At 38.9% G+C, this 17,075-nt stretch overlaps 1 long non-coding RNA gene across 10 annotated transcripts in view; it reads left to right on the forward strand.

Annotated features, from left to right (window-relative positions):
• Positions 1-17,075, forward strand: part of LOC105483454 (uncharacterized) — a 379,659-nt gene that overhangs the window by 334,441 nt on the left and 28,143 nt on the right. For 2 of the 10 annotated variants that reach the window (XR_011620152.1, XR_011620153.1), the window contains exons 8-9: positions 6-180; positions 4,640-4,731. The exons of 1 other annotated variant lie outside the window; for it this stretch is intronic. This is a non-coding gene — a long non-coding RNA (uncharacterized lncRNA). Of the gene's footprint in view, positions 1-5; positions 181-4,639; positions 16,121-17,075 lie in introns of those variants that run through there. 7 more of the 10 variants (XR_011620135.1, XR_011620147.1, XR_011620136.1 and 4 more) reach the window with 6 other exon arrangements.

The following is a 17,075-nucleotide window of genomic DNA, read 5'->3' on the forward strand; positions in this document are numbered from 1 at the left end:
TCTAGGTATTAGTCCAAGAAAAATAAAAACATATGTCTGCTACACAGACTGCTTGTCTACTTATGTATGAACACTTGTTGAACACAATATGAATGAATCTCAAAAATATTTTGCTGGGAAGTGCCTAATCCCCAAAAAGTACACATCACATGACTCAATTTGCTTGAAGATCTAAAACAGGTAAGTCTAGTCTTTATTGATAGAAAGTATAATGGCAGTTGGGGTTAGGGTGGGAGGTTGCCTGGGCAGAAACAGAAGATATTATTTTAGTGAATTGGGAATTTTATGTGTCTTGATTTTTGTGATCATTACACATATGTATGCACATATCAAAACTTAAACTGGACACTTAAAATAGGTACACTGATTTTTTTCCCATGTAAATTATACTTCAATAAGGTCAATAATGTGTGCATATTTATACTCTCCTAGGGAAAAGATACTACAGGCTTCCCACCCACACATCTTTCATGTCACGCATCTTTTCAATTTTTCTTTTCAGATTTGTGTTGTGCTGTCTTTCCTTTCCTACTCCTAGTTTCAGCCCCACCACCACCACCATACTTCATGACCAGCTCAGACAAACATAATTAGTTACAGTTGTCATGATAGTGAATAACTTCAGTGGTACAAAACGAAAACTGCACAGACTGTTCCCAATTAGGTGGCAAACCTGTGAAAAGTTTGTAGCATATGAATTGAGATCTATGAATCTATAATCTTCTAGCTCACATTAATGCCATGATGATCCATTAATTTTTGCTTACACAGATCTCTAACAACTCTATTTTTTTCTTCTGAATAAAAACTGAGAATGTTATTCCAGGTCTATGCATCCGAATGTTATGGGTGCATGGGTGAAGGAAGGCAGAAAGAAACTTGGAATAAGATTCAACAGCTGTAGTCATGCTTTCATTATTTGAAAGCCTTTTTGGACCCAAGATAATACACTGTGGGTTTTTGTTGCCAAAAACGTCAGATTTTTGGTTTCAGCTCATGATCCAGAAGCTGAAAGTGTGTCAACTTGGTGATAGTATCCAAGAATAATTCAGTTCTATAGTCTTTGTAGAATGATGGGCAAAATGAATGTCAGCAACATTAAGCAGCCAGAAACTGAAGGTATGTTGTGAGCTAGCAGCAAGGAATAAGAGAATCTTAACAGATGTAATTTATAGCATTACTGTTGATGAAGTTAGTAACCTTTAGCAAGGAGACATAGAATCAATAGCAGCCTGACATTTTACAGCTGCAGAAATTTATGTGGGAACTGACCAGGAAGTAAGGTGCAAGAGGAGTTGGCAGAATATTTAAACCAGATGAAAAAATTTCAGGTTAATTATAAAGTGTCCAAAATGTGGAATTAGAATGATTTCTTCAATTTTCTACAAAAATGGACCAAAGTTTATGAAAAGCATCCCGAATGTAGAGAATTATACATTCATAAATGCACAGAAAGAACATTTGGGTGTTTAAACTGTGGCACTGAAAGTGCAGAATGAGAAGATACTTTTCAGAAATTCAGTGCATGCACTTACACTTATCAGTGCACCCTCTCTTTCTCTGCTTAGATGTTATGGTATTATTGAGATGCTTATAATACAGCCTACTCAATTGGACAATGGTATATCGTTATACATAGTTAATCAACAGACTAGGTAAGTGATAAGGCCTCAGAGAAGAAGAATATTAGAGCTCAACTCCAGCACAATGAGTCGTTAACACCCTTGGGAATGTATAGCTGTTAAACAAAACAAGGAGACCATATTGCCCTGTGAATTCAATGGGATCTAATGGGAATTTCAGAGTAATTGTATTTTAAGATGTGTAGGAAGCCTAATCATTTAAAGTGCTTTTTCTATTCCGAAGCAATTCATCCCACCACATCTTTTCGTTTAGTACTGATCAGTTTGCTTAAAAGATTAGGAGGTGAAAGGACGCACTCCAAGAAGAGTGATCCTTCTTAACATTTTGCATTTAAAACTCCTTTCACAGCCTCCTACAAATCTGTATTAGCTCTCCTGTCACAATTTAATGTATATCTTTTGGCTTCAGAAAATTTGGGGGTGTTTAGGATGTTTATGTTTTACACTAGTAAAACCTATCTAAAAACAAGCAAAGGGCTCACCAAAAATAGAAGGTACCATCAAAGTGACAAAACAATCAGGTAATTGTGGGCAACTTAGATGCTCAAGTCAGCAGGAGACAGGTTTATATCCTCAAACCTTGCATACTGCTATTCAAAATATTCATTTAAAAAGTGATAGTAAATAAATCTAACTTTTTATAACTTTCTGCTGTTTATTCCCTCAAGAGTGTATCAACTTGAAGTCAGTGATTAATTTTGGTCTAAATGCAATTGGACCTGCCTGTAAAAGTAACAGTAGTATTTCACAGAAGTCTTTCTCACTTTTCACTGTCATATTCAGAAACTGCAAATAGAACATTGTATTAAAACTAAATGAAACTAAAAATGACTTTTATGAAAGAGGATAACATTTTTAGCAGTGACTTTTTTGACTTGGGAAGACTAGGAGTTTGAATACTGTGCTGTGCACACTAGCTCTTTCCATGACACCAACTCTTGTTAACTGCCTACATTTGTCTCAATAATAATAGCAACCACAACTACAACTAACATTTGTTGTTGTCAATGTTGACATGGATATGGAGAAAAAGTCACACATATACATTGCTGGTGGGAATGTAAATTAGTTCAACCTCTATGGAAAACAGTATGGAGATTTCTCAAAGAACTAAAAATAGAACTACCATTTGATGCAGCAATCCCACTGCTGAGTATCTACCCAAAGGTAAATAAATTATATCAAAAAGACACCTGTACTGGTATGTTCATCACAGCATTATTCATAATAGCAAACAACCTATGTGCTCATCAATGGTTGACTAAAGAAAATAGGGTGTATGTGTATGTATGTGTGTATATATGTATATATATATATATACACACATCCTATTTTATATTTTATATATATACATATATATAGAGAGAGAGAGAGAAAGGAGGGGAGGGAGAGAGAGAGAGAATACTATTCAACCATAAAAAAGAATGAAATCATGCTCTTTGCAGCAACATAGATGGTGCTGGAGGCCATTATCCTAACTGAACTAACTCAGAAACAGAAAACCAAATACCACATGTTCTCACTTATAAATAGGAGCTAAACAATGGGTACATATGGACATAAAGATGGAAATAATAAACACTGGAGACTCCAAAAGTGAGAAGAGTTAGGGGTGAGGGTTGAAAAATTACCTACCAGGTACAATATTCACTATTTGGGTAATGGATACACCAGAAGCCCAATCCCCAACAATATGCAATATACTCATGTAACAAAGAAGCACATGTACCCTCTGCATCCAAAATGTGAAAAAAAAAGGAAGAAAATCTACTGTTGTCTCTGTTCAAATCACTATTCTAAGTCCTTTATGTGTAACCCACTGAATTCTCTGAATAATCTTACTCATTGGTTATTTCTATTTTGCAATTGAAGAAACCAAAGCACAAAGAATAACTTGTCCAAGATCACAGAGTTTAGGAAGTAATGAAGCAGGGCTTTGAGTTTTGCATAAAGTGATACCCCATAGATGCAAAGGGAATACAATAGGAGTGGGTCCATGAAGTCCCACCCAGAGAATGCCCTTCTGCCAAAAAATTTCAGATTGAAACAGCAAAAACCTAAGCAACTGATAGGTAGGGTCAGTATGTTTCAATGTCCAACTATAGAACTGAAAAGATCTTTTCTATGGTTAGTCTACATGAATTTCTGTTAAAGAAGGAACAAATGCCAAATGTAGGGCAGTGTACTGTTTGACAGAAAAGAAGGAAATTTCAGAATTGTTTTCTGGCAGTATCACTTATTGCTTACTGTTCTCCACCAAAAAGCAACTTTTAAAAATCACCAACAGTGTAAGACTGTGGCTTGCTAAAGAAGATAGATTTTCTGGTCTATTATTCTGGAGTGGGGGCAGAGTGGATGTTTGCTTAGCAGGAAGAGAGCTCAGTAATTTACATGTGGCATGACATGGTAGATAAGGTTAGGAATTACGTCTCTTTTTTTTTTTTTTTTTTTTTTTTAAACAGATTTGGAACCTAGGCTCAAAATGTGCTAAAGGTCACATAGCTACTAGGTGCTAAAGTGATAATTCAAATCCCTGGTTTATCTGACTACAAAGCTCTTGCTCCTGCCATGATCCTACCTTTGCAATCCCACCAAAGAAGTACTAAATACAAATAACGACAGATACCATTGTCCAAAATGAGTTTCGATTGTCAGTTTATCTGTTGACGTCGACTTTTTGGCTCTGAAAAAGAAAATTATTGGTTAGTGTTTCACCCTATTTCAACCTCTCTTTCAGCTTGCACATGAGATGATTCCCTTAAAATTTTAATGCTTTCAAACAAACCAAATCTAGAGATATTAGATTAGCTACATTTTCCAAACAAACAAGGTGTAGGAAGGGTGGGAAAATAACCTGACCTTGTTCTTGAGATCAGAAATGCTTAAAGGCATGTGTAAAAAGCCCGAGGGAGAAATATTCAGTATTTTTCACGAGTTCAGCTCAGGCTGCATTGCCTAATCATTGTCTTATCACCAAATATTACATATTTACACAGGTGGTTCTCTGATTTAATTGTTTGAAAGCAGTCACTGGAAGCAAAGCTATGTGACTCAGCTTCGGTGATGCACTCCAGCTGGAGTCTGACAGGTAAATAATTACCACTAATCAAAGCCTAGATGAATTCAGGTTCTTCAAAGTCAGATGGGGATGAAGGGGACAGGGATTATTAATGAACTGTTAGGAATATCAGGAGAAATAAGAGCTGGACAGTCTAGTCTCAGATGAAAACAACAAAGAGAACAATTAACATCAGTAAGACCTCGGGTGCCATGTGTATTACAGCACAAAGATCTTTGGCTGGGCTCCGTTATTCCTCATTCAGGCATAATTAGTTTGGGTATCTTAGGATCCTCTCTGGGTCTATGAAACTGAATTGGATGATGAGGTAGGTCTTCAGTTCTCACAGGATATAATTGCATGATTTCCTTAAGCAGAATTCAAATTTCTTGACATTAAGAGGGGAAAATCTCGTTCTCTTGCTTCTGCATGAGTTAATATTGTTTAAAATAAAAATTAAGAATGAACACATTTGCTCCTTAAAAGCAAATCATATGAGATGAGTGCATATTAAGTGAACAAACTTAGATGGGAGGGGGGACTAACCATCCCTAGGGGGCCCATGGATTTCAATAGAAATTTCCATGGAGTTATTATGAAGGATAACTTCCCTGAGGTTTTAGCCCCTGCATGATGGATTCAAGAGCTTTATTTAAAAGTCAGCCTGTACTGGCTTGTAGAAAGCTTTCAGCCTCTTTTTGCAAGTCATTTTTCAGCTTCCTGGTAATGAACAAAACAGGTCTGATAATTCTCAATAATAATCTCAGGAAATGTGTGGTGCAGGACTGCAGCTTTCAAGCAGTTGACACAAATCTAGTTTAGTCAGTGTGGAGAGTGGTGGTGCCTGAAGACGCCTTCTGTGTTTTGGGACCAGCCAGGAGCGCTGTATCAGCCACAGCAAGGACATATTTTGACTGGTTTTCATCAGTTTGACTTGAGCGGGTTTTTTTCTTTTTCTTCTTCTTCTTCTTTTTTTTTTTTTTTCTGCCTCTTGTAAAAACATTTGGCTCTGAAGCAGAAAAAGAATTTTTTAGTTGTAATTCAAAGTACTCTTATTGTCTCATAAAATGTGAGCTGGAAGATTTACCTTATGGTTTGGCTGCTGGCTGGAAGTAAGCAAGAGTCCAGTGCATCAGGGGAAAATATTAAATGACCCCTTAAGATCCTCTTTAGCCTGAAATTATGGTCTGTACCCTTTTCACCCTGAGTAGAATTCCCAACAGGTCCTTAAATGAGGAGATCTGGGAGAAACATGCCCTCTTTGGTCAGAATAAGCACCCCAAATATAACAATCCAAAAGAAAAATAGCAACATTTTAAGGAAATGGTTTTGAGTGAGGTCTTCCAAGACACAATACTATGTGCTGACTCAGGGAAACAGGGCGACATGCTGAAAACATTTGCAGGCCTGGAAAATAACTGGTTTAATAATTCAAGATGCTTTTAAGTTACACAGAACTACATAAAAACAAATAAACCTCCATTCCCAAAGTGATGTTATATGTGAACCACTCCTGAAATGAAAGAAACAGAACTTAGAGTCTGATGCGAATTCAGCTTTGTGAAACTCTTAAACAACTGACAAAGAACTTTACCGCCCCACACCACATCCCAAATGGAAATATTCTTTTCATGACTTCAAAATATTTAGATGAAAAGTGAAATATTTAGTCAATACCCTAGATGTATTTTCATCTGGGTATCATGCATCTGAGTGTTTCCAGGGGATTTTCCAAGTGTTCCTAGGATATACATCAGGGTGTCTCAACTCTGGCACTAGTAGCACTAGTAATGCTTTAGACCAGATAATTCTTTGTTGAGGGGTTTGTCTCCTGCAAAGTGGGATATTTAGCAGCATTTTTAGTTTCTACTCACTAGACACCAGCAGCATTCCCCAAGTTGTGGCAACCAAAAATGTCTCCAGACATTGCTAAATGCAAAATTGCCACAAGTTAAGAATATACTTTATTTTTACTCATTAAATCCCAAATGCATCCTATGAGATAGTGTTTCTGTTATGATCCTATTTGTTCCAACTTTATAAATAACTAAATGTGGCTTAGAATGTATTAAGTGACCTGTTCAATTTCAGTTTACTAAAGACAGGACGTCAACAGAGCCTACACTCTTTGTCCTAACACTGTAGGCACTCAGAATTTGAGTTAAACAATAATGTAGATGCTCTATGATCTAAGAGTTCCAAACATACAGAAATAAACACTTTCTTCAAAGAGTCACAGAATGACTTTATTCAAATGTCTTCTCAGTTCAAAGATGTACATTGGAAGTCAGGAAGGAGCACACAGTTGTCCATGCCTGGATGTGGGTAGCTGAGCCATATGTAATTGCTTCCATTTACTCCTTATTACTTGCATGTTCTTTCAGTTACCTGAGTGGATAGCTAAGTCGAAAGAACCCATCAGATCCATCATAAAGCAGATGGTCAAAACACTAGTTGACAGCAACCATATTTGACAATGGAAAGGGAATAGAATTTGTGAGATGAGCACGCCTAAGGATTTCTCTTTACTAGCACTGGAAATTTTTGAAAATTAACTTATTTTAGCTTCTGATTCCTTATCTGAAAAAGGATAATTGTAGCTATCTTACAAGGTTGTTGTAAGAAGATAGTACATGCAAAGCCCATGATATAGAACTTGGTATGTAATAGGCACTTGATATATGGCAGCCATTATTGTGATTCATTTAATAGCTATGAGACACAACAGAAGATCTCTTTATTTTCATGAGATGATTGGTGGAGGAGAGGAACCTGATAATATTTACTGAGTTTTTACTACATGCCAAGCAAGCACTGTACCAAATGCTTTACATGAATTATTGAATTTCATTCATGAAGTTGATTCCTTGCTGGTTATATTAAGCACTCCTTCTTTTGGTTTACTTATCTATTATTTATCTTACTTTCAGGAGGGCAAGGACCATGTCTGTTTTATTTTCTGCTATACACCAGTGCCTTTTACCTCAATCAATGTTTGCTGAATTAATAAATTAATAAACCTGTGAAAGAAAGGATGATCCCTCTAGGAATGATCTTTGACTCTCTTCTATCAAGTGCTCTTATTTCACAAGCAGCATTTCTGGGATGAATTCATTTCTTTATCATTCCTACAGCCATAGGCCTGCTCCTTACTGTCATGGCCTTGAGTCTGGACTGTGGCAGCCACATCCTAATTCTCATGTGGTTTCTAGCTTCTTTGCACTCCCAGTCAAGCTCCTCACTGCTGCCAGGGTAATATTCCCCCTACACCCTTATCAAGAAGCCTCAGATGGATCATTGTCATGGACTAGGTCCAGACAAGCATCTTCTACTCAGAACCAAAACCTTTCATGATGGACCCCAGCTTGCCCTAACCCACATCACCTTCTACCATTTACCAATCCCGCCATTTATTTGGTGTATAGTTTATTAGGTGCCTCTAGGTGCCAGGTACTGTGTCCTAGGTACACTTCAATTAAACATGCTTCCTGTCCTGTAGAACATAAAATATATTTGGGGAGAAAAACATAAAAACAATTGCAACATGGTATCAATCCATTTGAAAGGAGCTGCATAGCGTGCAAGGTAGGTTCCTGGGAATGTCTGTAACCTGCACTTGGGAGGTCAGAGAAAGCTTTCCAGAGGAGAAAAGATATCACCTGACATCCAAAATAGCTTTGCTAGAAAAACAGTGCAGAGAGAATACATGTGTGAACCCTTGAGAGGAATGAATACGGCTCTCTCAAACTGAAAAAAGTTATTATCTGGAGAGTAGAGTGTGAAGTAGGTGGAGGAGAGGAGAAGAATGACAGATGCTTTGGAGAAGGGAGTGCCAATCACAGAGAGGGGCTATTACCCACTTGAACCCTACTCTGAAGACAATGAGAGATCACAAAGCAATTTTGAATAGGTTAATTGAGATGTTACTGCTTGAGATCAAAAGCGGATGGTACTGCAATGGGCACTTCAATAAGTTACCATTTCGTCCTTATAAAATATAGGCTTGTAGAACAAATTCATACTCTGCTTCCAGAGCTGTAAAGGAAATGTCAACTACAGTTTAGAAAGGTGATTTTGGCCTTGGAGCCTGGGAGAGATCTGAAGAGCCCACACTCGGGTCTTGCCTGAGCTCTGTCAACAACTTTGGTTCTGCTCTGTGCCTCGGTTTACCTCATCTGTCAAATAACAGGGATTAACTGACTATATGACCTCCCAGGCCTCTCCCAGCTCCTCCCTTCTCTGAATCCTGGCCAGTGGTCATAAGGCTGAAGAACTGCTAAGAAGTCACCCTTGAGGAGCTCATTAAAGTTCTAAACTCACTCTCCAAAATGCAGGTATTGTAAATGGGGACATTAAAAAAAAAGGGGGTACCCCAGGTGAATCTCAGGCAGGGATTCCTCAAAGCTTTGAGAAACTCTGAGAAAAATGAGTCTCTTCATTTAAATGGGAATGAAGCCTGGGAAGGGCCCACTCCTTTAGGCATTGGCCTATGAATCATCAAAAGGAGACTCAAACCCCCAATTAAACCTTTAGAACGTAGAAACCAAATAAGAATAGATCATCTCAAGAAGTGAAATGGACAGAATAAAAATCCTCCCTTAGTGCTGTAGTGCTGTGCCCTGCCCCATGCCAAGCACTTGATACTCATTAGTGCCTGTCAGTCACAGTCAGCTGCATGGGCAGATGGGCTGCATGGTCAGGTTCTGAAGCTAGGGGGCACAAGCAGGGAGCAAGGACGCCTTTGACCTTTGTGGTGAGGAGCATGCATCACAAATGATGACAGGCTTTGGTTAGCTTTTCTAACTTCTCATTTGGCATTGATGTTTCCACTATGTAGCGAACAGGCTTACCCTTTGCTTTCGTGTTGCTTCCCTAACATCTTTTCATTTTAACCAAAACAACTAACATGTCAAGATATTACCATAATATATGATTGAAAATATGCCACTTTTTGAGAACGTGCTCAAAGGAATCAATCTCCCACATTCCCCTTGCCTTCCAGTTATGCCATGAAGTAGATAAGATCAAAATCAAATGCTTCTAAGAATTCATCTATAGAAATCTTTGCAGGAGATAATCCATCAACCTTTGAGATAGGCAGGCCCTTAAAACCAGGGTGATTCCCTGCATACAAAACCATAACTAATGTCAAATTAGAGTAAACCTAACATTGGGTACTCTCGATCAACAAGGAAAAAAATGGAACCTAAGGAGAATTAGATTTGGCTAAGTGCAGATTCAGAATTAACAAAGGAAATAGGTGTTCTGACATTAATAAATATTTCTTGTTGTCACCATCAGAATATTTTTGGCATTGAGGAAGATGACACAATAGCCTAAATAGGAGGAGAATACAGAACGTTTAAGCATATTTGCCTTGATTTTTAAGCTCACTGGACCCTTCTGCTGCAAAGATTAATTTCCAGAGGGAACTTATTCACCAAGATCCAGTACTAATTACTTTGTCAGTGTAACTCCCATGGAGAAGAAAGCTCATATCTTAGAAGATAGGGCAGCATAAGTGGGGCAAAATGGACTTTGGAAGCAGACAGAACTGGATTTGAATGCTTGCTCCACCACTCTAGCTGTGTGTCTTTGTCAAATTGCAAAACTTCTCAAAGCCTATGCTTTCTCAACTGTAATGGTAATAACAACCAGGACTTTAAAAATGTATTCTAAGAATGAGAGAGAGGCCGGTCACAGTGGCTCATGCCCATAATCCCAGCACTTTGGGAAGCCGAGGTGGGCAGATCACTTGAGGCCAGGAGTTCAAGACCAGCCTGGTCAACATGGTGAAACCCTGTCTTTATTAAAAATACAAAAATTAGCCAGGTGTGGTGGCACGCACCTGTAATCCCAGCTACTTGGGCGGTTGAGACATGAGAATCACTTGAACCTGGGGGGTAGAGGTTGCAGTTAGCCGAGATCGCACCACTGCACACCTCTACCACCTCCAACTCAGAGTCCTGTTAGAAAATAAGTTTCTGAACCTGGAAAACTGTGCACTCTTCTATAGACTCAGCCAAAATATGCCCCATCTCTCAACAATCTCCACCGTAGTACAAAGGTTTCCTTATAGTTTAGTAGCAGGTATTGTTTAATGCAGGGATTTTCAACATTCTATTGCCAAATATTCCATTAAATCATGTTTTTGAAGCTCTTGCATACCAAATAGGTGATACTTATTCAACAAATTATTGTCCCATTTCTTATTAATCTAAGGTATAAATAATTTTCCCATAGAGGTTTTGAATGAACACCATTCATTCGTCAGTAAATGTCTATGCAGTACTATGTGTGATGTGCTGGGGACACAATGCTCACAGAGACCTGGTTCCTGCTCACAGTTTGTTGGGAAGATGGACAAGTGAAAGGCATGACAGTGAGAAAGAGCCGTGACAAGGCAAGTGCAGAGTGTTAAGGGAGTCTATGGAAGAGGCATTGCCTGTGACTTGGAGAGTTAGGAATGACTTTCTGGAGGAAGTACATCAGTCCCAGGACCTGAAGAATGAGTGAGAGACAGCCAAGAAAGACAACACAGGGAGAATGCTTTGGGCAAAGGGAACGATGTGTGCAAGTCTTTGGGATGAGTGAACAAGCTGAATTCCATAAAGGAAACATTTTTGGTGTGGCTGAAGTGTGACCTTCCCAACACATTTAGTCCTGTGCTGCCTCACGTTGGTCAGGTGGTTGATTTCAATTAGGCTTATTGCGAATATCTTCCAGGGTTTGTAAAATGCCAGCTGAGAATAGTCAAGGGCTTTGGTCGGAAAAAATCAAGCTAATTTCCAACCTCCACAGTTGAGTGTCTACACTGCCTTGGGCAGTGCGCTTATTCTCTTTAAGCCTCAATTTCCACATCTATGAACGAAAGAATAATATCTAGCTTGTCGAGTAGTTGGGACCATTAAATATATTGATGACTCTCTACTGAGGTACCTAATGGATTCCCTGACACATAGTAGCCACTCAATAAATCGCAACCATTCCAGTAGCCACCAGTGAGAGCTGAATTCTGTAAACTTCCAACTGGCAAATGCTGATACAGTTAATGTCTGTGGTCAAAACCCAGGTGTATCAAATTTAGTTTTGTTTTTGAAGACAAAAATCCTCAATAATATTTATACACTGATAATTCTCACTACTTTTGATTACTATGACCCAGATGCTCTGAAAAGCATTTATATTAAATTTTTATTTAACCCTTACAATCATGCTATGAGATCATTTGTATTTCTACAAAAGAAAAAGCCTCCTGATCTTAACTACATTTTCACATTTGGGGTTAAACAGTTTCATTTCCTGCACAAGTTCCCAGGGACTTTAATCTGAAAATATGCATTATCATATCTGAGATAGAGGAAAACAGTCTAAAGGGTTTTCCAGATGTATTTGATCATTAAATCCCATTTTGATTGGATGCAAATTAAAATTTCATTGAAATGTACTTTGTGAAATGCTAAAATATTATCAGCGCTATTTTATACCTGAGAAAACTGGGCCTCAGAGAAGTTAAGCAACTTTCCTATTGTCAAACAGCTAATAAGCGGGAGGGATTGTGATTTGAAACCAGGTCTTTCTAGCTCCAAAAACATACACTTGGCTACTGAACAATTTTTTTTAACGCAGCTCCAATTCTTAGAAAACATGTAAGGTACAAAAACATAGGCCGCTATACTAAAACCCCAACAACTCTGGGTAGAACGGTCTGAACAAAAACCAAAAAAAATCTTTGCATACCAAGTCAGGAGTCTTAGTCTTAAAGGATAGTGCCCACTCGTAGTGCTGGAAAGAGGTTAAAAAAAAAAAAAAAAAAAAGCCACCCTGGTTCCGCAGTACCAACACCTCCCCGCTGTCAAGCAACTGCGCAGAGCACACAATGATCCACCTACCTTATTGATTCTCCCTGTAGCCTAGGTTGTTATCCCCACATCTCAGAGCTCAAGCTCCACCTACAGTGGCCCAGTTTTTCTACCTATCTCTCCCTATTTTAGTGGTGCTTAGTGACAGCTCACATCTGGTTGTACCCTCAGCAAGGCAACTGCAGCCCACTACTGAGTATATTACTAAAGCAAATGATTCATTTAGCCCAAACCTAATAATCCCTCCTCAAAACTCAGAGAATATGAAAATGAATTGCCCCATCTAGTTCCCTCAGCATTATGGGAACAGGCAAGACTTTCATTTACTTCAGCAGCCCATATGTTTGAAGGTCAAACAACACCTGGGTATTTCTTTGAAATAAACTAATTGAGCCTGGATGATTTAAGAGTTAGTCTTGCTGAAAGACTCACTGGATCTCCAACGGTAACGCAAGACCTGCTTTTGAAAACTCTGGATTCCTCCAACCCCAGCTTTATCAAATGGCAAAGAATATTTGATGCTGTTCAAAGATTAAGGCCTGGATCAAACTGAGTAAAAAGAAAGAGAAAGGATTGCTTTCAAACTACTATGAAAAAGAGCCTCGGCCCCAGGTGTTCAGAGTGGTAAAGAAATCAGAGCCAGCCAAAGGGAAATCAGGCAGAGGGCCTAGAAAGGAATAGTTTTCAAATGCTAAGTGTGCATAGAAAGCAACTGGGAGGCATTTTAATAATGCAGGCTTCCCACCTGGCTTTTCCCTTATATTGCTCCCCACTTCCCTTTTTTTTTTTTTTTTTTTTTTGAGACAGGGTCTCGTTTGGTCACCCAGGCTGGAGTGCAGTAACACAACCATAGCTCACTGCAGTCTCAACCTCTTGGGCTCAAACAATCCTCCCACCTCAGCCTTCCAAATAGCTGGGACTGCAGGTGTGTGCCACCATGCCTAGCTAATTTTTGTAATTTTTTTTGTAGAGACAGGGTTTCTCCTTTCCCAGGCCTAAACTCCTGAGCTCAAGTAATCCACTTGCCTTGGCTTCTCAAAGTGCTCGGATTACAGGCATGATATGGTTTGGCTGTGTCCCCACCCAAATCTCATCTTGAATTGTAGCTCCCATAATTCCCATGTGTTGTGGGAGGGACTCCATGGGAGATACTTGATTCATGGGGGCAGTTTCCCCCATAGTGTTCACGTGGTAGTAAGTCTCACAAGATCTGAAGGCTTTATAAGGGGAAACCCCTTTTGCCTCACTTCTCTCTTGCCTGCCACCATGTAAGATGTGCCTTTCACCTTCTGCCGTGATTGAGGCCTCCCCAGCCGCGTGTAATTGTGAGTCCATTAAACCTATTTTTCTTTATAAATTACCCAATCTCAGGTATGTCTTTATCAGTAGCATGAAAATGGACTAATAAAAGGTGTGAGCCACTGCTCCCAGCTGTGTTCCCCTTTTAGCTGGTTTTCATGGAAACCTTGCTCATAGGAACACACCGAATTAACACATATTGAGACCAGTTTGATTCAGATTGGGAGAAATGCATCAATTTCACCTATTTGGTTTGTATAACATGCTGCCATGAACACCAGTTAGTTTGGTTTATGTCAGGCGGCTTCTATCTGAAAGCCAAAGGTGGCCTCAAGGTGGAAAATCCCCACTTTGCCTATTGGTCCTCCAGTTTCACAAACACATAGGACCTTGTACTTGTCTTTATCATTTTCAGTGGCACTGTGGTGAAGTATTTCCCCACTGCACTATTAATATCTTATTCTCCACTTGACTGTGAACTCCATGTGGATCCATGCCTATCTTGGTCATAACTGCATCCCTAGAATCCAGCACAATACATCACGGTATTCCCTAATTATTTGCTGAATTAATAAATGAATGGTATTAGAAACCAGTGACAGGGCTAACAAGAACTTTCTGGGACAAATACATTGGGTGATACACAATTTTTTTTAAAAATGGAGAAAATGCACAACCATTTATTTTCATCTCATAATTTTAAAATGTACATATTTACCAAGAATTATACTGTTTGGTTCCAACCACACTCAACCATTACGATTGAGGGAGAGTATGGAAACTGAAATAATAATAATAGAGTATAATAATAATAATGATCAGAGCTAAGATTTATGAAGGACTTGTGTGCCCAGTCCTGTGCTAGGTTTTGTTTATGTATTACCTCATATAATTGCCTCAACCAGTCTATGAGGTAGGTATCTCCATTTTATAAAATGAGGACACTGGCAGCTGCCCATGAGGATTCCAATATGCCTGTGCTCTCAAACAGTATGCAGAGACTATAAGGGAAAGTTCATTCATTCATTCATTCATTCAACAAATATCTGAGTATGTACTATTACTATCCTAGAACTAAATAGTGCAGATAATAAGCAAAAATACATACCATCTCAATTCTTTTGGTGTTTATAGTATAGTAGGGGAGATAGATGTTAATCAATAACCATACAAAAATGACAAATACACAGCTGTTTTAAGTATTATAAAGGAGCAATATATATCATTAGGAGAAATTGGTCCAAGGCAGCTGTATTGAGCTGAGACCTGAGGAAGGAGTAGACATTAACTAGGGAAGGAGAAGAGGGAGAAGTGCTCAAGGAAAAAGGAAGAGTTGTGCAAAGGCCCTGTGGTAAGAGGAAACATATGCTTGATGAGGGAATAAAAGCAAGCTATGAGAGGCTGGAATGGTGAAAGCAAGAGGCTGTATATAGCCAGAAAGGTAGGTGGGCCCTAGAGCAGTGGTTTTCAGACTTGAGTATATACATCAGAATCACTTGGAGGGCTTGTGAAAACACAATCTGTTGGACCCCTTCCCCAGAGTTTCTGACTCAGCAGATCTAAAGTGAGACATAAGATGTTGAATTTCAAAGCACACTACTGGGTGATGCTGATGTATTCTAAGACTACACTTTGAGAACCACTCCCCTAGACTAGGTAGCACCTGGTGAGTTATGGGGCAGATTTCTGACTGTGTCCTAAGAAGAATGAAAAATAATGAAAGGATTCTAAGCTTGGGAGTGACACGATGCAATTTACATTTTGAAAATGCAGGGTAGAGACAAGATGGTAGAGAGGCTAGGGTGGATGCAGGTAGATCAGTCCAAGGGTAAGTTGCAGTGTTCAGAAAAGACATCATTGTGGCATGGCCTAAGGTAATGACCAAGGAGGTAGACAGAGGTAGATGGGATTCAAGAGAGATTTAGTCAGTGAAGTCAGTAGAACTTGGTAATGAATAAGGGGGTTAAGGGAGAGATTAGCTGTTTGGCTTCTGCATGCACAAGTAAACAGAACAGTGGTGTTGTTCAGCGAGAGAGACCCTGGAAGAGGACCAGGCCTGGGAGAGAAGATCATGAGCTCAGTCTTGGACATGCTGAATGTGAGGTACCTTCAAGGCATTCAAAAGATGGTAAGTAGACAGTTGATATATGGATCTGGAGTTAAGGGCAAGATCAAGACTGGAGATAAAACCATGAGTCATCTGAGTATATATGCAACTTGAAAACCACAGGGGTGGATGAGATCACTGGGTAGAGAAATCAGAATAAGAAGAGAGGGCCTAGGACCTCCAACAACTAATGGCTGGGCAAAAGAAGAACCTACAAAGAAGGACAAGGAACACTAGGAAAAAAAACAGAGAGAATTGTGCCCAGAAATCAGAGAAAGGGAAGGTACAGTAGGCAATAGTACCAGTGATGCTCGGATGCCAACTAAGATGAAGACTAAAGAATGTCTGTTGGATTTAGGAATGTGGAGGTAACCATGGTGAGAAGTAATTTGGTGAAGGGGGAGAGGAGAAGTTGGGAGTAGGCCACCATTAACATTGGGGAAAGAAAGTGTTTAATCTCCAACCCTCACTTAGTATTATTTTCAATATCCTTCCTTCCCAGTTATAGCCCAAACACGTTATTTTCCCTCCTTATTCACTGCCAAATGAATCAGAAGTTCACTCTCCTTTTTTTTTTTTTTTTTTTTTTTTACCTCCCACTTACTCTTCCTGCAACTCTAATTTGAATTATGGCCTATGAATATTTTTCCTAAATATTATAATTTATCTATTTTTATTTGTTTCAACACACAGAATAGTTGCAAAAATTTACCTTCTCTTAACAAGAAAGATATCATCTCTGATTTGTCACTAAAGGAGATCTCAAGAATATGAGGCTACAGGTCCTGATCTTATTTCTCTAACTGGTCACTTAACTTTGGAGAATGGGCAATCATGGGACTATTTACTGACTAGACCAGTGTAATGTATAGGCAATGTAAAGTTAAAGATCTCACAAGTCCTTTACTTATGTGAGAAGTCTGCCTACATAGGAAATCAATTTACTTTTCTAGTGCACATCACTTTCTGCTCAACAGCAAATTTAGAATCTGGAATTCAGAGCCTGTTAAATCAGGACACAAACCTTGGACTTGTAACTTTCCACTGGTGCAACGTTGGATAAGATATTCAACATCTCTGAGCCTTATTTTTAAATTTATGGTTTA

The sequence above is a fragment of the Macaca nemestrina genome, chromosome 2 (assembly GCF_043159975.1).
Source record: "Macaca nemestrina isolate mMacNem1 chromosome 2, mMacNem.hap1, whole genome shotgun sequence".
Taxonomy (NCBI): domain Eukaryota; kingdom Metazoa; phylum Chordata; class Mammalia; order Primates; family Cercopithecidae; genus Macaca; species Macaca nemestrina.